The sequence below is a fragment of the Tyto alba genome, unplaced genomic scaffold (genome assembly GCF_018691265.1).
Source record: "Tyto alba isolate M040663 unplaced genomic scaffold, T.alba_DEE_v4.0 Super-Scaffold_22, whole genome shotgun sequence".
Lineage (NCBI taxonomy): Eukaryota > Metazoa > Chordata > Aves > Strigiformes > Tytonidae > Tyto > Tyto alba.
This window is the reverse complement of record NW_024881296.1, coordinates 13489254-13515793: the sequence shown is the minus strand read 5'-3', so window position 1 is coordinate 13515793 and position 26540 is coordinate 13489254. Positions and strand designations below refer to the sequence as shown.

Here is a 26540-nt window from a genome sequence, read left to right as displayed (position 1 = left end):
GGTGCAGGGAAGTAGTGTGTGATTTCTGTGAGCACCAACAGCACAAGCATATGTGGCCCTCAGAATCCAGGGCGCTGGAAGGCCTTTACGTTTCATCTAGCCTAGTGGTCTCGTAGTGGCTTCCGAAAGGGCGAGAACGGTATGCTCGTCTCAGCCGGATCCAACAGCTATGCAGGCCAGGTAAGATTTTACTCAAAGAACCAACTACAAGCAGTTGTAGCTAATACACGGTCGTAGACTGCTCATTTAGTTTATCTCCCATTATTAACGTTCATGTAAGCGTACTGCAGGTGACTGGCACGGGTCGGTTTACTGGTTGGAAGCCTTACCTAGCTTTTGCCTACGCTCCCGTCATCCCGGAACTCGGTATTACTTTCAAGCACGTTTGCAAATCTTGATTCAACCTGTTAGTGGGGGCACGCGTCCCGGGCAGCAGTGCTTGTGTATGCGTTTGCTTGCTCATCTGTGAAGAGGATGCACTCGATCGTTGTTTAGAGCGAGGTGTTGTGTGATCTGGCCCAAGGAGCACTGGAGAACGCCTGGCAAGGTTATAACGCTGCTCTGCTGGCGTACGGGCAGGCCGGCTCGGGAAGAGCTGTTGGACGATCGGCTGCGCTGCAAACAGAGGCCCGGTGCCCGTTGTGTGCAAAGAGCTCTTCAAAGCCACCCAGCATTGGGAAAAGTACAAGCAGTGCCAGGTGGGATTAGCGCAAAGTGTCACTTCTTTCCAAGACCTTTCCAGGCGGTACTTTAAAAGGCTGGGTTACTCTCAAATCGGAAAAATGGGAACCGTGACTCTGGAGCAGCTTCCGGTACAAGACAGAGTGGATCCTCTAAAATACTGTGGGAAACAAAGTTGAGGTAGTACAGCTGGATTTACAGATGGGTATGCATGAGAAAGTCTTTCCAGCACCTCGGTAAGGAAAATTAATGCCGCCTTCTATACAGCTTCATAGGGTACAGAAGCTTTACAGTGCCGCGCCTCTCCGCTACAGCAGAGGCCAAGTTTTCAGCCATGCAGTACAGCTTTTGTAGCTGCTGGATGCTCCCACTCCATCAGCATCCTGCGCTGGTTGTCCAGCGGATTCGAGCACTGCTGGAAGCAGAAAGCTTCACGCCCGTGCAGCAGGGCCGTCTGTCTGTGAGAGTACTGCCCTGGTTACTGAGGGCTGCTTGCGATTTACTCCTGTGTTCCTTCCCCTTCAGAAAGTGCTTTGTCCTCCCAAACCAGCCTCCCCCGCTGTGTGCCAGCAGGAACGACGCAGGGATGCCGTTTGTGAACGTGTTTCTGTGGAAACTCATTCCTTCCCATCTCGCTTGCCGTACCAATGTGGAAATGAAATCCCTATCTGTAGTCGAGTGTTGGAGAATGGCTCAGAGACAAGGGTCCTGAGCCCACCGAGCAATTGTACGATCAGAGCCTGCTCTAGCTGCTGATGCTGGGCCTCACTAGGGTTTGCTTGCAGCTGCTCGCAGCTGCTGATACCTGAGGAATGTCAAGGACACTTCAGCCTTGTGTACCGTGGTGTGTCGAAAACAGGTTGAGAGGAATTAGGAATAGTGGTCTAAGAAACCTAGTGTTATGATAACGGTGGTCTGAGAAACATTGTGTTACGGTACTGTTGTGTATCGAAAACAAGTAAACAGGAATCAGAAATAGTAGCGTGAGAAACTTAGTGTTATGAGAAACTTGTGCTGTAAGCTAACTGCAAGTAGGTGGACCGTGAGAATACGACCCTTAGAGCTTAAGCCAATCAGCTAGTGACTAGTAGGCATAATTAGTAGAAGGATTATAAAAGGCTGTAATGAAAATCAATAAACTGAAGCACACTTTATCACTCATACTGAGTCGGCTACGTTCTTCCTCCTTGGCCTGAGTCCTCGGCTCGCCCAGCCCGGCAGTCGAGTTACTCCTATTACGCACAGTTCTTGGACAGAGGAAAAAAAGCATGTCGTGGCTCTTTATTTTTACGTTTGATTTTGAACCATAGCCTTGCTGCTACTGACTGACCAGATTTTGTTTTGAAGTCAGCAGATTGAGGCCTCCTCTCCGGCTTGTTGCGATTCAAGCTCGCGAGTGACACCGCGGGCGTGCTGTCACTCCGGGGGTTCCCACGCACGCCCTTCGTTTACAGAGCCCCAGGAGGTCAGCATGGCCTCAAGCCCAGCTATCTTCTGTGCCCCCACCCTGGGCTCCCTCCCTCACCGCTGGCTGAGACACCCGGTCTTCCCAGAGACGGGTTTTCCTCCTGCTCACTGGCTAGCCCACCCTCGAGTCTGCCAGCAGTTTAGTCCCCGCTGTACTAAAAAGATGTGGGCAGGCTGGAGAGGGTCCAGAAAAGGGCCACAAAGATGATCAAAGGACTGGGAAGCCTGCCAAGTGAGGAAGGGCCGAGAGAAGGGACTGACAAGTACAAATGCAAAATACCAAAGGTGTTAATTTTCAGATACATTCCTTGAGGATTTCAACGGGTGGCTTTAACTACTTGACCGGAATCGGGCGGGTTGGTCTTCCTCTGCTCGGTACTTTTACTGAAGGAAAGGGCGGTGACTGTGACTTCTCGGCAGTTTTCAGTCTTCTGCTGGACCTTTGCTTAAGTCCTCTTGCGTTTCTCTTCCAGGGAGCCATGGCCTGGCGTGGCAGGCGTGTGGTCCTCAACTCCAGGCGGTGAGCTCTGTGACAGGAGCGCGGCTCTCTGCGTACCGTTTCCAGGGAGCAAATAAACAGCCTCCCACTGTGCGTGTGGTAAAGGAGTTTTCCTGGCAGAAGAGAACTGGGCTGCTGGTTGGCTTGGAAGAAGCAGAGGGAAGCGTTCTCTGTCTGTACGACCTGTGGATTTGTGGTCAGTCCAGAAAGTTCTGCAGCGTGACGATTGCTGCCGGTCGTGTGTGCAGCTTGTGTTGTGAAACTGCTCACGTTGTTCACGGGTGGTGGCAAATCGTTATCCAGGAACAGAAAGAGCAGAAATGGAGCGTGTCATTGCATAAATGGAATAGTCTGTTCTCTGTCCCTTAAACGCATGAACTGTTATCTGTGGCAGGGAGTAGATTGTATGTTTCCCACTTTACACGTGGTGGTGGTCTGAAAGGAAAAGCAGCATTTCACTGTCCTCAGTTTCACGAAGCTCAGCTTGAAGTTAGTCTGTCTGGTAATTAAGAATGCATTAACAGACATTTTTTACCTTCAGGTTATTGAAGATAGTGTGGGTACGGCAGAAACCTCAGAAGCAGCTCCTGAAACATCGCCGTGTAGTGAGCTCCATCCACCAGGCAATCTTCAACACAGCTGTGCTGCTTCAGAGCAACAGATTGAACGTGAATTGCCAGCTAGTGACGATGGTGAATGTGATGCAGCTGAGGGACACCGAGAGCTCTTTATATCTCAGAGTCATTTTCAGAGCTTCAAAAACCTGGGAAACTGTTTTGTGAAACTGCTTAACAGCCTTCTCCTCACGTATCTTTTTCTGTTTTACTGATCACTTCTGAAATCAAACCCGAAAGTTTGCCCTGTCACTTCAAGGCTCTTAGAACAAGTTAACCTTGAGACTCAGTGAGTGCTGGGACATGTTCTTTTTTCAGTAACATAGGAACGAATCGGTAAAGCTGAACTTGTCTTCCATTCCACTAGACGAGCAGCTATCTGTTCATATCATACTGACGTGCTAAATACATCTTTTCAGGGTTTAAGAAGCGGTTAACAACCACGCAGCCGCTCGGCCTCCCTCCCCCACCTGGGAATGGGGGAGGGAATTGGAGGGGCAAAGGGAGACTTGCAGGTTGAGATAGAAACAGTTTACTAATGGTAATAAAATAAAACGGTGACAGTAATAGAAATTAGAAACGGGCAATGCACCGTGCAGTTGCTCACCACCCGCTGACCGACACCCAGCCCGTTCCCGGCTAGCGATCCCGAAATACTAAGACCCCGCGATTGCAATCCCGGAAGCGAGAGAGAGCCCCTTCCCGCCCACCCCTCCTTTACATAGCGAGCGTGATGTTACATGACGTGGAATAGCCCGTTGGCCAGTCCGGGCCCGGTGCTTCAGCCGTGTCCCATCCCTGCTTCTTTTGTGCCTGCGCAAAGGCAGGACATAGGGATTTGGAGAGTCCTTGAAAGCTCAGTGTGCTGGCAGCATTCTTCTCGCTCCCGAAAAGGAACATGAACTCAATTCCAGCCCGAACCAGGACAAAGGTCACTAGATTCCAGAAGGCAAAGGCTCCCTTAATCACCTGTGACGGGAGTGGAAGATGAAACCAGGAGGCATCAAGTAGAGTATGGCATCACTGCTAGAACACACACAAGGGGACAACTGAGTGGAAGTCCAGGCATTCCCTCGGAAGGCACTCATCAACTGCTGCAGACAGACAGACCGGTTCTGTTTGAATGTCTCCTGGGAGAAGTACCAAGCGAACAAAAGGAGCACCTGAGACTTGTAGACTTGAAACGGGAGGAAATACTCGAGATGAGCAAATACCTGTGATGCCTGTTCCTCCTAGGAGAGGTAGGAAGCCTAAACTGACTAATTCAGAAAAAGTAGAAAGCAGCCATTCTGATGGACAAGCGTTGTCCGTCAGCAGGCTGCCCATAGCTGTTACTCCAAGAGGAGGATTAAGGAGAGCAGAGGAAGCTGCTTCTGAAGTCTCGCAAGAGGCTAGCGAGGAAAGTTCTCCTGCTGAAGGTAGCATTATTGCTTCTGCTCCTTCCAAAAGGACTAGAGGAAGAAAAAGTTGAGCAGGAGGTCAAGAAGCTGGCCAGAGTGCCACCGATCAGAAGATTAAACAGGCAGTCAGTCCCAGCAGAAGTGCAAGAAAACCGAAACTCATTGATTGACAATTTACTGGCAGTATTGTCAAGGATCAGGAGGGGCTGCCTAGTGACCAACTCCTCTTACCTGTGCCAACTAAAAGAGGCAGAAGGAGGAAGAGGAGTTCATCAGAAGTTTTGGAAAATTCTGCCCTTGATCTGTCTAAATCATCGCTTCCTCGGGCAGGATTTAAACTTCCTGTCACTCCTAGAAGACGCGCGAGGAAGGGGGCACAAATTTTCTTGGCAGGCAAAGAATCTGCCTGTACTCAGGAAGGCATACGTGCAGGTGGGAGAGTGGAAATCCTTGGTTCTCCTAGGGGCAGAAGAAGAGTTCCACATGCCAAGCCAGAAAAAACGGATACTCGTGAGCAAGAACTTCCACAGGCAAATGAGGAATCAGCCACACCCGGGAGTCTGGTTTGCCAATTGACGGGGTTAACACAAAGGACACAGACACCAAGTTAAAGAAATAGGCTTATTTTACCTTAAAGCAGCAGAAAGAATAAGCAAGGTAATGCACCTAGACATTACTGTTTAAAGCAGCAGAAAGAATAAGCAAGGTAATGCACCTAGTCGTTACTACATAAAGCTGGCTATAGTGATTAAGAAAGATCCATCACCAATTGCCCTCATACTTTACCATCACCCCGACCCGTGCATCAGCTGGGAGCCCCGTCACAGCGAAGGATCAGAGAGCCTTTCCCAGAAATTGGGAAGTCCTACGCAGTGTGTCCACTCGTAGGTGAGGTCTCCGTCTGTGCTGTGAGAGGGTCTGGCTTTTATACAGTTTAACAAACAAGTCTAAACGAAATGCACAGGAGATACCTGGTAGATTGACATGCCTCACTCAGGCGTGTCCGGATCTGGCCAGGATCCGGGCACGTCTGAGGAGTTTCTGTTTTTCTTTACATTTGGGATTTATAGTTACTTCCTATTGTTTACTTACAGTTCCCAGGGATTGTTCCCAGGGTTGCATTTTCATGCTGATAAGGTGCTGGTTGCTTCATTCTGCTGCTAAGATGCTGATTGCTGGTGGGGGAATGCACTCAGAAGTCAACTTTGGTTTGAGGCCTATTGTTTGGGCCTTTTCTGTTTCAGAGTCCAGTAAGGAGAGCCCGTCGGGGCAGAAAGAGACGATCGTTATTGAAGGAGAGCACAGGGGAGGAGGCCTTCTGCCGAGGACCTGATGGCAGTCCTTTGCTGCTTGAAGACATAAACCTGTCAGGACGTGATGAAGGATCAAGAACTTCAACAGATCCTGTTTCAAGAACCAGATCCTGCAGAACTGCCATGCATCAGAAACGGCCTGTTGAGGAAAAGGAGTCCTTCCTTTTCTCTCCTCCTCTCACAAAGCTGACAAAGAAATTTAAAGGTGGGTGCGCTACGATTATACCCAAAACAGGGCGTATTTATTGCTGTTTTGCAAACCAGAGAAGACAGACCGTGAGGACGGCTTTAGGTATTGTAAGGAATGTAACCGTGCAAAATCAAAATCCTGCAAGAGGCCATTCATCTTTTTTCTGAACTCTGTATGAGTGGGTGGCTAGTTGAGGTGGAAACAGATGAGGGGACTGCTCTGAGTAGAGTGAAATGAAATTTACGCTGAATTTTTGTTAGGAGCTCATTTTCTCTCAGTTTCAAAGCCCGAAGGGTATCTGTTATATGTATGTTTATGATATGTGCTTATATACGTTTTATAGATATGTATTTTATATATATATATATATATGATAGCCATCCTTTCCCCCCAGTGGGGAAACAAAGGAGACACGCTTCCAAGTTCCGTTCAGTTTTTAACTTAAAATGAGCTGCATCTTGCCACAAACTACACAGCTGTTTAATTAATTAGGTGATAGTTTCTCATGGGCATATACTTTGCTAGGGAGGTTATTGTGCATAGGCTTCTTTTGATTAGAGTGCGTGGTAAAAAAAAAGTTAGGCTTTGCTGGTGTGGCGTTGTTTCCCTCGCGTGGGGAGAACATACTTAAATCTGTAGGAGAGAGTCACCAAAAACCAGGCCTGTTGCCTGTGTTGCAGATGTCCCGCAGTTCAGCTTGTCAGGTTGCTGTTTGTAAAAGTATGTTTCAGCATTCGGGATTGAACAGCTGTCTGGCCAGGGTGCTGGGCAGCCTGCCCTGGCGGACCCTGCTTGAGCAGGGGGGCTGGGCCGGGTGACCTCCAGAGATTCTGGAAGGCCTTTGTCTTCATGGTGATGCTGTGATTCTGGAATCTGTGATGCGAGGGGCAAGCGGTGAGATGTCACTGGGGGGTGGCGCGCTGGAGGTGTCCTGCTGACTACGGTCTCCCTCTGCCAGGAAGGCTGCGTGTGTGTTCTGTGCTGAGGCACTCAGCACCTACGTCCGTCTGTCCAGGTACACCAAGCGGTGTGAAAAAGAGCATCATTTCAGAACTGACGTCGGGAGCTTTTGCAAACTCTGCCGTGTTAGGCAGGGACTGCACCCCTTGGATGACAGCGGAGTTTTGTCAGGGAATAGCCACAGGAGGTAGCTGGGTAAACTGGCTCTAGCGTCAAGTTCTGGGGTGGTTTGGCTTGTTTTTTCATTTAAAGGGAAGTCAAAGCTGTGGGCTGCATCAGCTCCGGGATCTTCTCTGCTGGGGGTTGTTGGGCTAGAGAGCTGAAACTCTTTCTTCTTCTCACCTGCTGCTGTAGATTCGTGCTTATGGAGCAGCCGCACAGACTCTGCAGGAGAATCTGTAGGCTGCGCTTGAGTGAGATAAGCCTGATTGTAGAATTCCGAGGCAGACGGTCTCCGATATGCTCGTGGCCTTTTAGAGTAAAACTCCTGTTTTGGTCTGAGTGGAGAGGTGATACCCCGGTGGGTCACGCTGCCACGCGGAGGGACTTTGACAGGCTGGAGAAATGGGCTGACGGGAACCTCAGGCAGTTCAACAAGGGGAAAGGCCAAGTCCTGCACCTGGGGAGGAACAACCCCATGCACCAGCATGTGTTGGGGGCTGCCCAGCTGGAAAGAGGCTTGGCAGAGAGACCCTGGGAGCCTGCTGGGCACCAAGCTGACCGTGAGGCAGAAGTGGCCCCCGTGCAGAGAAGGCTCTTGGTGTCCTGGGCTGCGTAAGGCGGAGCTTTGCCAGCGGGTGGAGGGAGGTGAGGGCTTTTGACTCTCTGGAGCCCCCGGATGCAGTGCAAAAGGCTGTCCCGCTGTTTACTTTGAAACGCTGACAAGCACCAAAAAGCAAATGCAGCAAAACTGCTGCAAAGAAGTTGTCCCAGTTGGAACTTGATCTGTGCTAGCTGTGAATGCTGGCAGAGTGGTCAGGCTGGCTGGCTGCAGCAGCGTCCTGCGATACTGGCTTTGCCATTGGCAACGCTTTTTTCAACGTGTTGACTTGTGCTTAGTGCAGGCCCCTGACTTACACTTCCTGCCTTTCCCACACTCCTTGGTTTTGCGCTGGCAGAAGATACTGGACATATTCTCAACCCGAGTGCTTGTGACTGGACATGTAGTGGATTCCAGTGCACAGGCTTCAGAGCATGAACTTTCTTACGGTGCCATTTTCAATAGCGCAGAGAACTTGCAGAACGTAGTAACTTGGAGTAGTTTGCATTCCCATGTGTATGGAATATCTCTTGTTTAGCCACCTATTTAACCCTGTAAATCAGTTCAGCTCTCAAGTTTTGCCACCAGCACCTCTGTTTTGACATAGTGAAATACGAACTCCTTGTGGAGCACCTGTAGAAGTGTGGACACCGTCTGAAGGGCCTAGAAATTTCTGTAGTAGACTGCAGGGATGTGATGAGGGCAGGCAGTAGGAAGGAAGGGACTGGAATAAGGAATACGAGGATCTCAGAACAGGAAAATATCAGTGTTTTAAAGTGCTGTGTTCTGTTTCCATCGTAAGTGTATGGGAAACTACTTTCTGAATGATGAACTGTGGAAGTCTGTATTGCTTGCAATGTGAAATACGATTTTTCTCAGCTCGCATCTTATTAGCCTATGTGAGCAGACGTGAACTCAGGGTATTGGGTTTTTTCCTGTTATTTATCTTGTCCATACGTCTGTGTCACTTTTTGTTTGTGATCCCACAGGCATCAGAGAAGGGAAAGGATTCTCGCTTTGCTCTGCTGTGAGATTGAAAACTGTCCCGAGTGCCGCTTTTTTAAGGGAAAGAACTACAGGTGATGTACAGGAGATGATTCGCTGCATCCCGATGGAACTTGTGTCAATCTCAAAAATAGTTAGGGCTGACGTGGGTCATTTTTTTTTTTTTTTTCTTTACAGTGAAGAGTGCGAGACCTGATGGCTCGGGTAACGAGCAGTCTGCTGCAGTTTCCCGAGGTGACTGTTCAGGCACTTGGGGAAGATGAGACAACCCTAGATTCTGTGCTGAGCGGGAAGTTTTCTGGAGGTGAGCATTTTCCTTTAAATTTGGTCTTGGTGCAAAGATGTTATTGCCTGGAGGTTACCTGAAGCACCGGGGCACCGTAGCAACTGTGTCAGGTTGGTGCTGTTAAGATGCGTCGGGTTTGCCGAGAACAGAAAGGATGTTTTAAACTATTAAACGTGTTCATATTAAAACGTTAGTGTAGCTCAGCTTTGAAACTACAGCAGCCTGCACCCATCTTGTGCCATCAGAACAATTTCCGTAAGCGTTGCTGGGTCGGTGGCCCTCCTCAAATTCTAATTCAGTAAGAGGCAGTTTTCCAAAAAGTAATAGTGTTGTTTGGGGCCGTATTGATTTGTACCAGCTCAATCTCTGTGACCGTCACATGCCGAAATGTTACAGAGGCAAACCCCCTGGTTTTACTTTTCTAGTGTGAATAAAAACAGAAGGAGGGGGAGAAGGCTGTTGAGCGCTGCATCCGTATTTCCCAAGAATCTGACAGGACGCAGATGAGTACCCAGTGAGAGTTGCTGAAAGTGGCTGAGCAGATTAGGTCATTGACTTTCTAGGTGATCTGAAAGTAGAGCTGGGTGCCTGCCCGGATGCCTGGGCTTCTGTTTAGACCAGCTAGAGTCCACCTGCCTGACTGGAAGTGCAGTGGTTGAGTTGAGTTACTCCTTGCTTTGAGTTTGAGGAAGTTCAGTGAAACAGCACGTGTTAAATTCTTCCTGTGCTCAGCACGTGTAACAGTTTGAGTTTACTCATGTGGTGCCCATTTTAAGATAAATTCTTGCTGAAGTCTAAATCCCTGCCCAAAGTAGGCATGTGGCAAGTAAAATGAATACACTAGAAACGAATTGGTTTAGATTTGCTCTACTCAAAGTAGGCTTTAGGACTTGTATTCCCCTATGTATTTAGAGGATTCTAGCAAAACCTAGCTGAATATGGTAAACAGACTAGAGATCAATATCTCGTAATCTTTATCCCAAACAATCAGAACTCTTCAGTGCGGGAGTGACAAGTACAAATGCAAAATACCAAAGGTGTTAATTTTCAGATACATTCCTTGAGGATTTCAACGGGTGGCTTTAACTACTTGACCGGAATCGGGCGGGTTGGTCTTCCTCTGCTCGGTACTTTTACTGAAGGAAAGGGCGGTGACTGTGACTTCTCGGCAGTTTTCAGTCTTCTGCTGGACCTTTGCTTAAGTCCTCTTGCGTTTCTCTTCCAGGGAGCCATGGCCTGGCGTGGCAGGCGTGTGGTCCTCAACTCCAGGCGGTGAGCTCTGTGACAGGAGCGCGGCTCTCTGCGTACCGTTTCCAGGGAGCAAATAAACAGCCTCCCACTGTGCGTGTGGTAAAGGAGTTTTCCTGGCAGAAGAGAACTGGGCTGCTGGTTGGCTTGGAAGAAGCAGAGGGAAGCGTTCTCTGTCTGTACGACCTTGGAATATCAAGAGTGGTTAAAGGCGTGGCTCTTCCAGGAAGGGTACGTGCTTTTTAATTGGAGAAACGAAGCTTTTATGTTGTTAGGTGCTGCACGATCCTGTTTCCGGAAAAGCTTTGGAGCGTCTCTTTGCAGGAGGTATTTTTTCTGTATTGCGTTAGCATTCTGTCGCTTCAGAGTATCCAGTCAAGGCAGCCTTGATCCTGGGCCTAACGGTACCATTATCTTTGGAGTTGACTGATCGTAAGGTAAGTTTTGTGGTTTTACTGCAGAGCACATAGTTACCTAACTCTCCGCTTCCACAAAAAAGGGCATTGAAAACTATGCTTTTTGGGGCAGAGTGAAAAGGGAAACCCCCCAGTCTTTAAAGTCTCTGTAGCATACATTTCCTGAATGGTTTATTCTGTCAGAAATACTGTCTTTAACATATCTCAGAGGTCTGTAGTTGTGCTGTAAATGACTTAGACCCAGTCCCATGAGTCTCAGACAAGCAAGCCGGTGACTTCAGAGCAGAACAGATTCTTTCTGTTGCCTTAGGTTAGAAAAAAGAGCCTTTAGTAAGTTATCTGACAGACTGTTGAAAGATCAACTTTCCGTGTGTGGCCCTTGAACCTCTGATTATTGAAATTGTGTTTGTGTGGAGGGGATACAGTGTTGTGATGTTGCCAATTTTTTCTGTCTTGTATAAGCCCTGGGCTCAAATGATGTGATGACCCCTAGTCTCATTGTCTTAATGCAAACAAGAATCAGCGTAAGTTAATTGAACATCAAGGTGCATTCTGGTTTTATCCTCCCAGAATCTGCAACAAGTAAATACTTCTTTCTTACCCAGCTTTCCGTAAAGTGATTTGGCTTGACTTGCTAGAACACGGGTGGCATTTTGCTTGTTTGTTTGTAATGCTACAGTGTGATTACTAGTAGTAAGCATTTGTACTGTGGTAATTTCAGAAGATAGGAGTTGGGTTGCCGCTCCACTGTGTTAGTTTGCCTATCACCTTGAGAAATCCCGGAGTTTCAGACGGAAGGGCATGCTGTGTGCTGACATCAGCATATAATCAGTAAGCAAATGACATTTGTGGAAAATGACATTGCTTTTTATAGTTTTATTTGTTAAATCTAAGTGAACTGGGAATAGGAGAAGGAAAGGTTAAGAAGGACCATGTCACCTACCGCCTCTGTGTCTACAGAAGTGACTTGAGGTCGAATGTAGTTCTCGGTTGTATTAGGGAGTTTTTCTATAGCACGAAGAAATGCCTCAGGAGAAAATGTGAAGAAACGTTGTGGGGGAAAGTTGGCTGTTGTGTGATGAAGGTTGTGGATTTCGGAATAAAGTCACAGCTTATTTGAGTGTTTGCTCTTACACCCTAGTGCTCTGGATTATAAGCATGTTTGGTCTGTTGCTTTCATTTTGCTTCCTATCTTTTTGCGACTAGATGAGGCAGACGGGCATAGACAGGGCAGAGGTATTGCCAGTTGGACTGTTAGCTTTGAAGTTGTGAGTGTGGGAGTAAGGGTAAGCAAAACCAAGTAGATAAAACTTGTACTTGGCCACGGTCCATAGGTTTTGAATTTCTTCGGTAACTCGTACTTCCAAATTATAAGTTACGTCATACGCGTTTTGAGTCTGCTGGAATGTTTCTCTGGTCTTCACGCTGATGATCTTTAAACGTAAAATGCAGATCTGTTCTTAACATCACTTTCCACAGTACTAACAGTCGTTACTGTTTTAAGGCTTTAATGAGCACCTTTGTTTCTGGACTCTTTTCCACGTGGGTATATCTTCTGTGGACAGCTAAGCTGTAGAGTTTAACACTAGCTTAGAGTAACTGTGGTCCAAGGTGTGAAGCCCTTAGTGTTTTAATACAGGGTATTTATAGTGACCGTATAACTGCCTTCTGGAGTAAGAGTAGGTGTGTAGTCACTCAGAGAATTAAAAAAAAAACAAACTCTCAAGCTTCGACAGAATATTGGTGTAATTCTGTGTGTGTGTGTGTGAGCATCTCTCACTGCCCTCTGGATATACACGTGAAGCACAGCAGAAAACTCAGAGTGTCAGTGGAGTATTATTTGAATGGGATTCTTGGAAAAGCGAATCTGAATGTAAGGCATTAATTATCTAAAACTGGTTTATAATGGTTGCATGTTTCAGAACTATTGAACGGTATTTTGACAAATGTTCCTGGTCTGTAGGCTTCTTCCGTAGTTGGAGTTAGCTTTTTATCCCACAAGCTGCTGTTCTTTTTGCTGCTGTTTTAGTCTGGCCTTTCAAATTTTTGTTCCCATTCACAAAAGTGCTGGTGTGCATGGAAAACTTTTAGTTTATCTGGTTGTTACCTTACCCTCCATGAGGACGAGCGTAAATTTTACTGAGCCAGTATCTCCCTTGAACACTGTGTAAAAATGTGTAATTCCCATGCAGATGGTGCGTCTACCATGCGACTTGACCGCTGCCTCGTGTGACTTACAGCCATGATTTATCGTAATACCTGTTTGGCAAAGGAGGTGTAGCCGGTGTCCCAGTGCCGATGGGCTGTGAGCAGTGGGAGAAGGCGATTTAGTTTTGTCTGTCTTCCTTCGGTCCCTTAATTACGGTCAAGTTTCTTGCATACGTCTGATTTTCTGTGTTTTCTTAGACTTAATTATTTCCAGGTAGCAAAGGGAGGTTGGTGAGCTGTAATAACAGAATGCGCCATGTGAGCGGAAGGTAATTCCGTTAAGTAACTGCGGGAGATCTAGTGAATGGGAAGAAGTACCAGGTGTTTGTAGAGGGCTTTATTTTATTATTATTATTTTTTCTTGATAAAATTGGATATTGTCTGTAAGCCTAATGATCCTGTATTTACCTTCTTGTTTCTGATGTGCTAATTCTGGTTTCACCTTCGAATGATTTCCGTTTAGCTTGTCAAGCAGCTTAAATACTGACTTGCACTCTCCCTGTAGGTAACTGCTGTAGAGCTCATAACTAATCACGGAGGCATCACCAGTGCGAGCGCTCGGCACCTACATCCGAGCCTGCAATGGCTCTTTGGCGTGGCAGCAGTGGCTACAGATGTTGGCCACCTACTTCTGGTTGACCTTTGCTTGGATAATTTATCTTGCAGTCAGAATGAAAGAGAAGCATCGGGTAAGCGTGCGCTTTTTAAACTTGAATTTAAAAGGAAGAAACCTGGTGTCTTTTTAACAAACAGTATGCGTGCCACTTTGCAGATACTCGTGTGCAGACATTGATGAGTGCTGATTACAGGTGGCAGTTTGACATCACCTAGTCCTGAACTGATGAAAAATGGGAGTGGCCCAGTGCTCCCGCTAATGCTGTAAACGCCCCCCTCCCACCACGATCCCCATGTCCCCGTGATTCTTGCCGGTGAGCTGTAGGGATTTCACCGTCTGAGTCGGTGCAGCTGCCTGGCAGGAAGTTGTGCCGGAGGTGCCCTATTTCTTGGGAACGTTGTTCTGCTTCTCTTAGCTGACTTGGGGCAGATCTTAAGCTTGCTTTTTGAAACAAATCCGACTTTCCAAAATTCATGCATGTGGGTGAATGAGATCTCCGGTTGGTGTATTCAGATGGCATACGCTGTTCCAGCTAATACAGCAGTGGCTTTGGGAGTTGATGGCACTTCAGATAGCTTCACCGTGAAGCCCCAACTCCTGATTTCCAAAGTCCAAGCCGAATTTGTCGCTGAAGGTTACGCTTTTACCTGGTTTTGCCATACGAGGGAGAATACCCGTCCGATCGGAGAGTTCTTATGTTCTCTGAATACACAGAAGACGGCAGTAGCAAAAGAAGCGTTGCATAAATGGGTATTTTGCCTGGGCTGGTAGAATTAGGTTACCCGTGTAGTCACGTCAGTGTTGAAAATGCAACGTGAATGGCATAACACATTAATTCCTTGTGTGGTTTTGTGTGTGTAGATCTGGAAGTTGCCAGTGGAATTCCTGTGGGAGTTCCAAAGAGAAGAAAAACTGTGGCCAGAGAAGGGAGACATCTCTGTTTTCAATTACAAAAATCCTTCGGGAACAGCAGTATCAACCCTGAGCTACATAAGCAGAAGCAATCATCTCGTCGTGGGTTTTTCCGATGGCTACCTGTCACTGTGGAACATGAAAACGTTGAAGAGGGAGTAAGTAGGCCTTTACACTTGGCTGTGCCTGGCGGTGCACCGGTCTCCATGTTTTGCCTAAGGAAGGACGTTAATTACAAGAGAACTGTTTCCGGGACTGAAATTTTGCATGTAATCTTGGAAGAATGCTCAGAAATCCTCTTCTGACAGAGCTGTGAAGTCACACAAGGCCCGAGCGGACCGCCTTCTCCCCAGTGGACCGGGATTGTTTTCCTTACTGTGCCTGTGGATTGAGGCATTGTGGAAAGCGTGCTTCTTTGGGTTATGGCAAGCAGTTAGGACGTGATAGAGCTGATTTTTATCAGACAGTTTCTTCTTTCGGTGGCATTTGGTGAAACCAGGAAATGTGTGTATTTCGATGAAACAGATCTTAGAAATGCTTTTTCTGAAGAAGTTACTGCAATTAGGGCATGCATTGAAAGGCATAATTATGTTGCTAGTGTGATTTTGGTGGTGATATTCTTTAAAGTGTCCCGGATGATACTAGTGAGACATGAAGAATCAATAGCTGGTCTGTGCCTGAAAACATATTCTTTCTTACGTGTCAGCCTCGACCGAAACAGGGGAGTGAGCCATTCTGAGGCAGCAATGCACGTGAATGAGAGTTTGCGTGGAACACTTGGAGATGAGAATAAGGGACATGTGAACTCACGAGGAATAGAAAAATTAAGAGATGATTTTAAATCTGCCAGAGAGCAATCTCGCTCGAAATATTTGTCCAAATTCGGGTAGGGATTCACTTCAGCAAATCTGCAGTGCCTCTCCGGAAACTGTTGGATGCCTAAATAGACAGTGGAGGGATAATTAGACGGCAAGAAGCGACTGTGAAGGTACAGATAAGGTTCAGAAGTCTGGAAGAAAGGGGCTTTACGTAGTCCAAGTAAAGAAACGAGGAACTACTTCTGTTTGGCACTGGTTTACATTTGTTCAGAAGATACGCTGCGTTTTAAGTTCAATCTTGAAGTAGGCTACAGCAGCCAGAACAGTCATTTGCCTGGCAGCTGCAGTAATCGTCTGTGTTCCCCCCTCAGGCAGAGAAGGGCATAAACCCAGGCTGTTCCATTGGATGGACAGTAATTTCCTCACCCTTTGACAGTTGCATAAAAAGTAGTTGCTTCCTTGACTCACTTGTTTGAGAGGGAATTATGACCTCTGTACTTTGAGGATAAGCACAGAAGGTGCTCTTTTCTCAGGAGATGCTTCTAGCCCTCTACAAACTGTTAGGGCCAGTAGGATCACCTCTTAATTTCTTTTCTTTTCTTTTTCTTTTAAATTTCTTTAAACCTGTAGGGACCACTCTCAGCTTGCAGGAGGAAGGATTCCTGTCTATGCTGTCACTTTTCAAGAGCCTGAAAAGGATCCTCGCAACTGTTGCTACTTGTGGGCTGTTCAGTCTACCCAAGAAAGGTGAATAAACACTTACTATAAGCCACTGATTATTATTTTTTTCAATATTTGTCCGCATACAGTTGATATATACGTGCATATATGTTTCGTTTGTTCAGCTGTGCAGACGATTCTCTCAGGTACGGAAGCCGTTAAGCTTATAAGCAACCTTGTCAGGATTTAGCAGAAGTGAAGAGGGACCTACTGGTTCCTGCCTCCCGAAAGGAGGCAAAGCAACAGCGGCTGTATTGTTGTGCTCGCTTTCTTAAACGCTTGCTTTGTTTCTTGATGACTGCTTCATGATTTCTTTGATATTCGCACCGTGGTATGAAACTGCCGCTGAAAGGAGCCGAGGCTGCAGACCTGGAACACTAAACGTGCCGCTACCGCAGCCTGCTGCCCCGGAAGGAGGGAGTGACAGTATTGCCTGTCACCTCGTGCCAGCTTCAGCAGCCTCTGGAGCCTTCACGAGCCGGTTCAGCTCACCTGGCACAAACGCTCACTGTTGAGCAGAGAGGGCGATGGTTTCCTGCCGGGCTAATGAATCAGATCAGAAGGTGGAAGGGTGCAGCGTATGCAAGAGAGGGACGGGAAGTTTGGTGGGGAGGGGAGGGGAGGGGAGAAAGAAAGACCTCTCTCTTTCAGCATCAGCAAGCTACTTGATCAGCCCAGCTGTCCAGAGAGTGTCAATCTTTTTGGGTGTGACTGTAAAGCAGTTTTGCTGAGAACGCTTCACGGTGAAGAACCGTTTCCAAGAAACGTTAGTCCTACAGCATATTAAAGCTTTCAGACTGCATGGTTGGCATTTGTCCCCAAAGCTGTTAGTGCCAGCATTTCCTCCTTTGTGTTTTAGCCGCTAAATGTGACCGGTTGTCATGTTTTGGGCAGTGGGTTTTTCTTTTCAGCAAGAGCATGCTATTAAGAAGGCTTTGGTCTAGCTCTGATGAGGTGATGACAAGGACTATAAAGCAGCTTTGTAATCACATGTCATAATTTGTACCTTTTTCAGTGAAGGTGACGCTGTGAGTTTACATCTGTTGCAGTTACTATTTCATGAGAGAAAACGCCTGGCATCAGGACAGGTCATGTACGAGGTAAGACGTGCACGTATGTCAAAAGCTGAAAACAGTAATTTCCTCTTCGTGAGTAGCAGTTGAGTTGGCTGGGCTAATACTTGCCGTCAAAACTCAGAGCTGACTAAAAAAAAATGTTTTGCCGAGTCTTCTTGGGCGTGGCCTTTGTCCGTACTTCTTGAGAACAAGTCATACAACTTCACACTGCAGTGTCGTGTGTTCCAACTAGATTCGTCTGCAAAGAGCCCATATACATGCAACTCCCGAAGAGGCAGCAGCTTTTCCAAATAAAATTCTTCTTAACTGAAGATGTGAGTAGCACCAGATTTTCACCTCAGAGAGCTGAGGTCCTTCAGCAGCCTTTAAGAATGGGTCTACTAGAAATTCTGCTTGGCACCGTTTTTAAAAAAGCACACCAAAGGATTGAATAATGTTGTTGTGTTTGTGACCTGAGAAAGCTGTGGTGTAATTACTGTAAGACTTCCTGACCCTCTGCAGACTGTCCAATCAGTAGTACATTCACAGGCTTCCAGCAGGTGTCAGGCACCAGTCTCTGGGTTGAGATATTTTACTCCCTCTGCTTCCCTGTGCTGAGTGCTGTGGAAGATTGAAACAGGAACCAATCTCGGGAGGGAGTTGAAGAAGGAACTAAACAGCTGGAGCCTCCGGGGAGAAAAGATGGGTTCTTCAGCTCGCTTCCAGATGAGCCGTGTAGCTTCGTACTGAGACCTGATGATACCTACTGCCCCCCAAAACAACTCCCAAGCCCCCTCCCCAAACCCCAAAGATGCATTAAGCCAGGCCCTGTGCTCGACGGTGGACACTTTCAGTCTCAGAATACTTCCTTGTAGTCAGAGATTGGTCAGTACCACATGGCTCTCTGCCTATATGACTGGCTGAGTCAAGATCCTTGTCCATCTTCCATGGCAGAAAGTGTAAGAGTTGTTCCCGATTGCCAGGCCAAGTTTGAGTAAACAAAGAGGAAGCTAGCGTTGACCCTCGTTCATTGAATAGAATTCAGAGGAAGTTGAAAGACTTGTGTCTACTACAGCAGTGCTTTACTTTCCAGGAATCAGACTTGAGGCTATGAGACAGTGCAACTGACTTCTTACCATGGTAAAAAGTCACAAATAGGAGTTTTGGAACATGTGGCACTGTAGTTTTGTAAATAAGCATCAGAGTTGTGTCTCCACTGCCTTCAGGGCTGGTTTAAGCCTGTGCTCAAGCAATTAATGTAACGGAATGTTGAAGTTATGCTTACAAAGATCATTTTTATGCCATCTCGGGAGTTGGTAAATCTAGTGCCCCCAGGCGTGGCCATGCAGCACATCTTGGCCCTTGTCCTACACAGTGCCTGCGGCTGGACAGAGTATAGAGGCTCTGCTTTCATATCCGAGTCTGACCAGCGCATCTCGTTTGAAAACTGTCCTTGTAGTTTACTGGTCCACAAAGTAATTACTTAACACCTTCCATACAGCGGAGTTGCTCAGCTTAGATTTGCTTGCCCCAGTGGAAAATGTAAAATACAGTGGTTTGCTTCAGAAGGTGTCTCAGGCAGGAACTGGTATCTTCTTTCCCTTCCCCTCTGCCCCAACTCTGTGGCTGTTCATAGATGAATAAGAGAGGAAATTGATAGCCGTTCAAATTAATCTCCAAAAGGCTTATGGAGTTTGAGGACTTTATCTGATGCAACGGTCTTTTGGAATGATGGACTTCTCATTCTGGACAACATCATTTATTATAAACTGGTTTTAGTGATCGTTCCTTCTGTAATGAAAACGGGATCGGTTGCTTGGGCTTCATGCTAGTTTTTCAAAGAGGTGGTTTTGGCTTCTCTACTCTGCACGTGTCTGGTGGTGTCTGTTATTGCAGAAGTTACTTGATAAAATAGAATGAACTGTGCGTGCTTCAGAGCATAATTCAGCATTTTTCTTTTCAGTAATGAAAGACCCTTTTTTTTTTTTTTTTTTAAAGCCAGCCTTGATACTTATTAGTAGTATTTCCTAGAACGGTTAAGAGGAGGTTTGTCTCTTCTCAGATTAGGTGATTTAGGTGTATCATATCAAATCCTATGGGAGTGTACTGTGTCGTACCAGTTCATTTTAGAGCTCTGAAAGTTTAGGAAACTTCGGTAGAGTGTGGTACAATTGATTGTTGTGTTGGTTTTCCTTGGTGGTAGTATTTTGTGTGTTAGGTGGGAGGGGGTGTTGGTGAGTTGTTTTTTTGTTTTTGTTTTTGTTTTTGTTTTAAATTGTAGAGCTGCTATTTGTCAATACACACAATGATGTGTTGCATGGTAGACAGCCTGAACAAATTCTGTATTTGGAAAGACAGTATTTCAATTAATGCTTCCCTAGGAAAAGGTGGTATCAGAGGTTCAGCACAATCCTGCTGGGGTTTCGGTATATCTCAAAGTAGTTTGCTGGCTCTGTAGTAATTCATGATCCTAAACGCCTTGGCCGCGTGCCTCCCACATCCTCTCTGCTTCCCCTTTTGCTGGTGGCCGTGCTTGATGAAGGAACCGGGGGATATTTCACCCATTAGTGTGACAAGATTAGAGGAGGAGCTGGTAAAAGCTTATGTGGTTTGAAAGGAGACGGTTACTCGGTAAGAAGTCCTCACAGCTACTACAGAGGGATGTGTTTTCGCTCTGGTGGTGTGCCAGTAGATAACACCTCTTGACAGAGCTTCAGCTGCTGTAGTGCCAAGACTTCTCTAACATCCTCAGTCCTGTAATCAAGAGCAAAGAGCTTTGCATGCGTATGTATCGCCTGATTTCAGATACCTCTTTGTAGATCTGTCCTCCGGTTTGTAAAGAAACCCTGGTGTTGCAAGGATTTCTGCAAAACATGATTAGAACCGAATAATGATAGGGGAATGCTAAATTTTGAAAATGTGCAAAGCCTTTACAGCCAAAGATACCCCTTAGGATTTGACGCTTGATTCTCTTGCGTGCCAGATGTTGTTTCTGTTTGCCATCAGAAAGAAGCTCATGGGAAAACACAGTATAAGGTGCATATTATGTTACATTCTGGTACATAGATTCTTTCATATCGCCAAAGTGACCTTTTGTCTCTCCTTTTTTCCCCAGGGTTTGGAATACTGTGACGAAAGGTTCAGTTTAGATCTCACGTGTGGAGTCTTTCCCTGGAGAGGGCCGACCGGCAATACCAAATTTCTGAGCTGCCAGACTGTAGAAAAATTTCCCAAGCCGGTTGACGGAGAGGATAGCGTTAATGAAGGTTTGTTCTGATGTCCGTGCTTGGTTATTCTAAAAAAGTAGTTTGGGAATCTAAGCAGTGAATGTTGTTCTGTACCCACAGAAAGTCAGAAAGTCTTGAGTATCTGTAGAGACGAGCTTGTTGGGCTTATTTAAATAGACAAAAGGGTTGCTTGAGTTTTGTGGGACTTCCTTAAGGGGGAAATTGGGGTTTATTTTGTGCTTGCTGACATGCTATAGCACTGTATAGTAGGGCCATCTCTGCAACGTTTGTCAGTCATTTTATTCCTCCAGCTGTCTTCTTGGAAAAAGAAGATCATTCTCTGCGTTGCTTAGGAATGTGATCTGAATATTTTTTTTTTCCCTGTTCACACCTATGTCTGTATCTGCACCCAGCTGGCGGCCACTCACAAGTGGTGTTCCCCAGGCCTCAGCATTGGGGCCAGTTCTGTTTAAGATCTGTATCAGCGATCTGGATGAGGGGATCGAGTGCACTTGGGTCACAACAACCCCACGCAACGCTACAGGCTTGGGGCAGAGTGGCTGGAGAGCTGCCCAGCGGGAAAGGACCTGGGGGTGTCGGTCGGCAGCCGGCTGAATGTGAGCCAGAGGTGTGCCCAGGTGGCCAAGGCGGCCAAAGCATCCTGGCTTGTATCAGCAATAGTGTGGCCAGCAGGACTGGGGCAGTGACCGTCCCCCGGTACGCAGCCCCGGTGAGGCCGCACCTTGAAGTTGAAGGTTCTGGAGAACAAGTCTTAGGAGGAGCGACTGAGGGAGCAGGGGTTGTTTAGCCAGGAGAAAAGGAGGCTGAGGGAGAGCTTGTCGCTCTCTACAGCTACTTGAAAGGAGGTGGGAGCAGGGTCGGGGTTGGTCTCTTCTCCCAGGTGTCATGGATGGGTATACTAACATGGTAATAGTTTGGCAGCAAATTGAGATTTATTAATGAGTAGCAGCACTTAATCATTAACCACCTGAATGATTTACAAAATAATTCAGTAAAATACGTTATGATTAAAATAGTGACTTAACTGTACAGATTCAAAAATGACAAGAATCGCAATGACTTACTGTGTGGTATCCTAAATCTATCTCTCCATCTCTCTATCTCTCTCTCTATCTCTCTCTCTCTATCCGTATACCTATCTGTCTGTCTATCTGTCTGTCTGTCTATCGATCTATCTACGTATCTATCTATCTATCTAAGTACATATGTTTATTCATAAACACAAGATGTACAAACACACAGACAGACAAAAATATTTGGATCCAGTGAAATTGTATGTACCCACACTCGTAAAAACAACTGTGTATACCCAAACACATAGATAAGTAGAGAGGCGGGTGAAGAAAAGCTAGCCTACGGTTAAAATTTCCCTCTTCTCAAGCTTAGAGCAAATACTTGCAAAGCATCATCATTCCTCAACAGCCAATAACTGAGACCCGAGGGGGGCGACTTTGCCCAGCCCATCATTGGCTTCGACAGCAGACGGTGCCTCGAGGAGTTGATAGCTGAGAGGCGTCCCAACTCAGGGGAGATGCTGGTCACAGGCCCACTGCGATCCAGGAGAAGAGCTCAGAGGGTCTCACCTGGGGTCACTGTTTATGGGCTCCAGGATAACTGACTTTCGTTAGGGACTTTTCCACTCTGGCCCAGCTCCCATGATGAGCTATTTGGGTGTTTTCCACCAGTTGCGCAGGCCCAGAACTTGCTGGATGCGCAGTGCTGTTATTGCCCTCCCTCGGCCACTTGCCAGGTACAGAGGTACTAGTCTGTCAGGAGGTGATGGACTGTTACTCCTGCTCCCAGGTGATAGGGAGAGCAGGATCCAGGATGCAGCGGTAGCTTTCCTTGCCATGTACACAGTTAAAACTCTTATGGTGTCTTTCATTATCTTGCAGTAATTAAATATACCTCTCTGGGTTTACAAATCCAGTTACGCTCTGACCATATCTTCGAGCCTGCTGCAGTGATAACTTGCATAGCCGTTTGTTTTGACTGCGTTAGTCACCTTCCCCCGCTTCTTACGGGCCTTGACTTCTGTCTGGTGTCACAAAGACACTTGCATGACCTTTCTAGGCTATTTCTGCTGATTGTCTTTGACTTAGTCCTGAAGCGGCAACTTCCGTGTCTTTTGTGATGCCATCCTCGAGCAACGGTGTGTCAAAATCTAATCAAAGCACCTTTGGATTTTCTCCACTTGTGCCATGTTTCTGAGAGGAGTGCCTTCTAAAAACCTGTTGGAAACAAAAAAAACACCACCCCCAACACCCCCAAGAAAACCAAAAAAAAACCCAAACGGCAACAAAAAAACCCTTTCTGCCTCCTTTTTCTGAAGTATGAGGCATGGAAAAAATACCTGTAACTTTTGTTTCTGTATTTGTTTTGTGTGATAATTGTGTTCTTTCGGTGCGGACATGCAGGAGAGGAGCTGTTCTGAAAATGTGTGGTTGAGACAAAGCTGGAAATTAGTAATGCTGGCTAAGTGATACAAGTGTATACGATGACTATTTGTGTGCTTTCTAAAAGAAGCAGTGTCTGTGTTCCTAGCATATTTTTTTTTTGCTCAGCTGTTCATCTAGCTAAATGTCTTGTTCAACTCTTAATGCGTGGCAAACTTAATAAGCTACTAATTATGTATCTGATTTGGCTTGGAACGGATACAATCCGAACAAGAAAAAGGGGCAGGATGCCTGGAACCTGTCACAGAGGTGTTTGCTACTCCGTGAATTGTTTTTCTTATTCTTAGTCAGTGTTGTTTTTGCATGAGTGGTAGAACAGAATTAAACCAAACTAGGAAGCGGTGCTTTAAAAATATCGGATACGGCATGTTTTCTACAATAAGAAACAACGTCTTGTCTTTTACAGTAATATCTCCTGAGACCAGTGTATCAGTCTTCAGCTGGCAAGTGAATACGTATGGTGAGGGAAAGCCATCTACTTACTTGGGTGTATTTGACATTAACCGCTGGTATCACGCTCAAATGCCAGATTCACTGAGGTAGATTTTCTTAGCTTCTTTTCAGTGTCCCCCCAGATAATTCATCTGAAAGTTGGCATTTAGCTTATGCACTTGTTTTCTTTAAGGCCGGAAGAACTCCTTCACGACTGCCCCTATTTTGCGCTGTGGTCACTGGATACTGGACTAAGTATGACTTCTCCAAGCCTCGTTTTGGATATTCGAGTACGTGAGCAGAGTCTCTGTCGCGGAGTGCCTCCTTCCTATCCACCACCTGATCAGTTTTTTAATCCAAGCTCCTATAATTTTGGTAGGTATTTCACTGCTTTTTATAGTGATAAGCTCAAACTGAGGTCAGATGACATGAAATAGTTCTCTTGTTCTCTGTCACTCGAAAACCAAACCCAAACCCCCAAACCCCCAGCTCCCACAAACCCAACTCAAATTACGTTGCACTAAGGTGGGATTTAAAATTGTGAAACACATCCGAGAGTGTGCTGAGTTTTGGGGTTTGGTGCTTTTATGATAGAGCCTGCGAAGAGGTGATGGTTATAAAATGAAATGACTTTGAACTGAAGCTCAAAGCACAGCACCTCGATTGCGCTAGAGATGAAAGTTCTAGACGCAGTAATTATTTTTTTAAAAAGTCTGTAAGTGATCTGGTGAGGAAGATGGGCACTGAGATCTGTCTTTCCAGATACTGCTGTTTAAAAACTGTAAACTGGTCATAACGTAACTGTGAGCGTATGGAAGCTTGTCAAATGTTGGTTGTTTCTGCAGATGGTACGTGCTTGCTGAACTCCGGAGTTGTCCATATGACTTGCACCAGCTTCCAGAAGGAGGTGATCATTTACCGAATCTTTATTGAGAATGTGAAGAGATGGACCTTTTCCAAGTTTTCTCCTGCACTGCTTTCACTGTCAGAGATGGGTTTATGCTCGTCCTGCCCACCACACGCATAATTGCAGTTGTACCCTGCCAGTTTTATGCAAATGAGAATGTTTTCAGTCTGCTCTTGGAACTGTAAAGTGAGCACTGCCTCCTGATGAAGCGCGATCCGAGACTGAACGTCTAGAAGGGAATACAACGTTGCTCTAGGAGCAAGAACAAAAGCGTTCCTAAGAAGAAAGCTGTTTCTTCTCTATTACCCTTCAGTCGCACTGCCTGTGTAGTCTTGAGTTAGGGTTTTGATCCCTGGTCTGCTTGAAAAAGGAGGACAGAATGGAGAAAGTGAAAAACTGTGTTTGAGAAGTATTTGAGAAGAAATTTTTTTTTTTTTTTTTCCCGACCCTGGCCAAATTCTAACTTCCAAGCCAGGGCACAGCTTGTGGCAAATAATTTTGAATTAAGTTTCAGCTCACTACGTATTGCCAACATAAATCAGCCTCTGCACAGAGAGGCTTATAAAGGCTCATGCAAAGCGTGATTTGAAGTTGTGTGTTAGTTTTAGCTTGTACAGAAAGTAATTTGTGTCAGTGTTCAGGGAAAAAGAAAGGCCCGTGTTTTGACAGAGAAGGGAGAAAATACTTAAGCATTGCAAGGGCCAATATTTTGTTTTACAGGATTTTTTTTTAGAAACTGTAACTGCTAGTTTGGCTGCCGTCCTTACGACTCTACGTAGTAATGCTTACTCGGATTGCTAACGCAAAGCATATTGCTGATGTGAGCTTCCCGAGAGTCTAAGTGAACAATTATCCTATTTCTCTTAGTGGTTAGCCAGACCCTTAGTGACTGAATAATACTGCTGTCTTAATCTGTAGTTTTTGATTGACGTTTCAGACCTTGAATTTTTTGAAGAAATCTGGTCCTTTAATACGTGAAGCCATTCATGATAGCTGCAAGAGGTGTCTTGCAGCTGGCTGTCTGTCTCCCAGGCCAGCTGATGTCCAGCCACCCAGTTTGGGTCAGGTGTCTGCCTATGAGGGAATCAAGGGGGAAATACATCCATCTTGCCTGACAGGGCTGTAGAGGCTACAAGACGTGGTAACCTGATGTTCCCATTATTTGCGAGTTGCACTGAGCTGCAGGTGTTGGCTTTAGTCAGCAGAAGTGATAGTACTCTTAGATCCAAACTAGGGAGTTTGACGGGGAACAGCCCTGATAGGCCTGTCTCTAGAGACCCGTCTATAAATTCTGTGCCACAGATACGCGCAAGGAAGCGTGCAGGCCGTGCTGGTCATGCGCAACACAAAGCATCTTTGCCTCAGACCCCCCGTGGCCCCCGTCGGTGTCTCCGAGCGTTGGGCTCAGTGCAGCAGCTGACGACGGGGGGGTCTCACTGGGATGCGAGCTGTTGCAAACATCAGCTGGCTGCACCAGACATGATCACCTGCTCCCAAGGAAGTGGGCTGTGGTAAACAATTACTGCTGCCAGCTCCAGTACAGCCGGCACGTCGTCCCGTAACTTCATGAATGACTTGCTGCTGTTCTGTGCAGTGCACTCGCTGTAATTAGTTAACTGCTTTACGCTTTTTATTCATCAGAATGATCGCCATCCTCGCTTCAGAGAGGGGGCATGTGCCAGAAAGTCTGAATTACGCCCATATCGGAAGATCCTTCCTAGAGTTCAAAGGCAGCTGGCTGCAGAGAGAGCCAGGCCTTACCATTTGCCTTCGTCGGCCTTAAGAGGAGGTAATTTTTAGCGCGGGGAATACAGCGGTCAAGAAACGCTCACTTTGATAACACAAGGCTGATAGGTTTTCCCTTGTGCTTTACAGTTGCGAGACCAAAGCCAGTATCAAGAGCAAGAAAACCAGCCAATTCAGGATATCTGGATATCATAGCAACTTTCATGAGTAATGTGTTATCCAGAATTGGAGCAGCATGGGCAGGAAATGAGCAGAAAACCTTTCCTCACGATATGATAGGTAAGCAGCCTTTTCACAAAGTTCAGTTTTGAGCTACGTGTGTGGAGAGGAATAGCGAAAAATCCATTTGGATTATGTTAGTATTCTGGAAGGAAGGTGTACCTGAATAAACTTTGATTGGCTTTTTTGTAATCAGTTCATCCAAAGTAATATTTGGAGAGAGACTTTTTCGGCTATGATAATCTTATTTAGGCCAAGACCTATACTGACACGATGGTAAATGTGTTTTCAAGAATTTAAGACAGCTGAAACTAGAACTGTGGTTGCCACCAAGCTCTCGGTGTACTGCTTTTGAGACACTTGG

General features: G+C 46.3%; 2 pseudogenes; both read left to right on the top strand.

The window, feature by feature from the left end:
- Positions 1 to 1866: 1866 nt before the first annotated feature.
- LOC122153716 lies at positions 1867 to 5260 on the top strand (annotated as a pseudogene).
- Positions 5261 to 9992: 4732 nt separating this feature from the next.
- Positions 9993 to 26211, top strand: LOC122153748 (annotated as a pseudogene).
- The last annotated feature ends 329 nt before the right edge of the window (positions 26212 to 26540 follow it).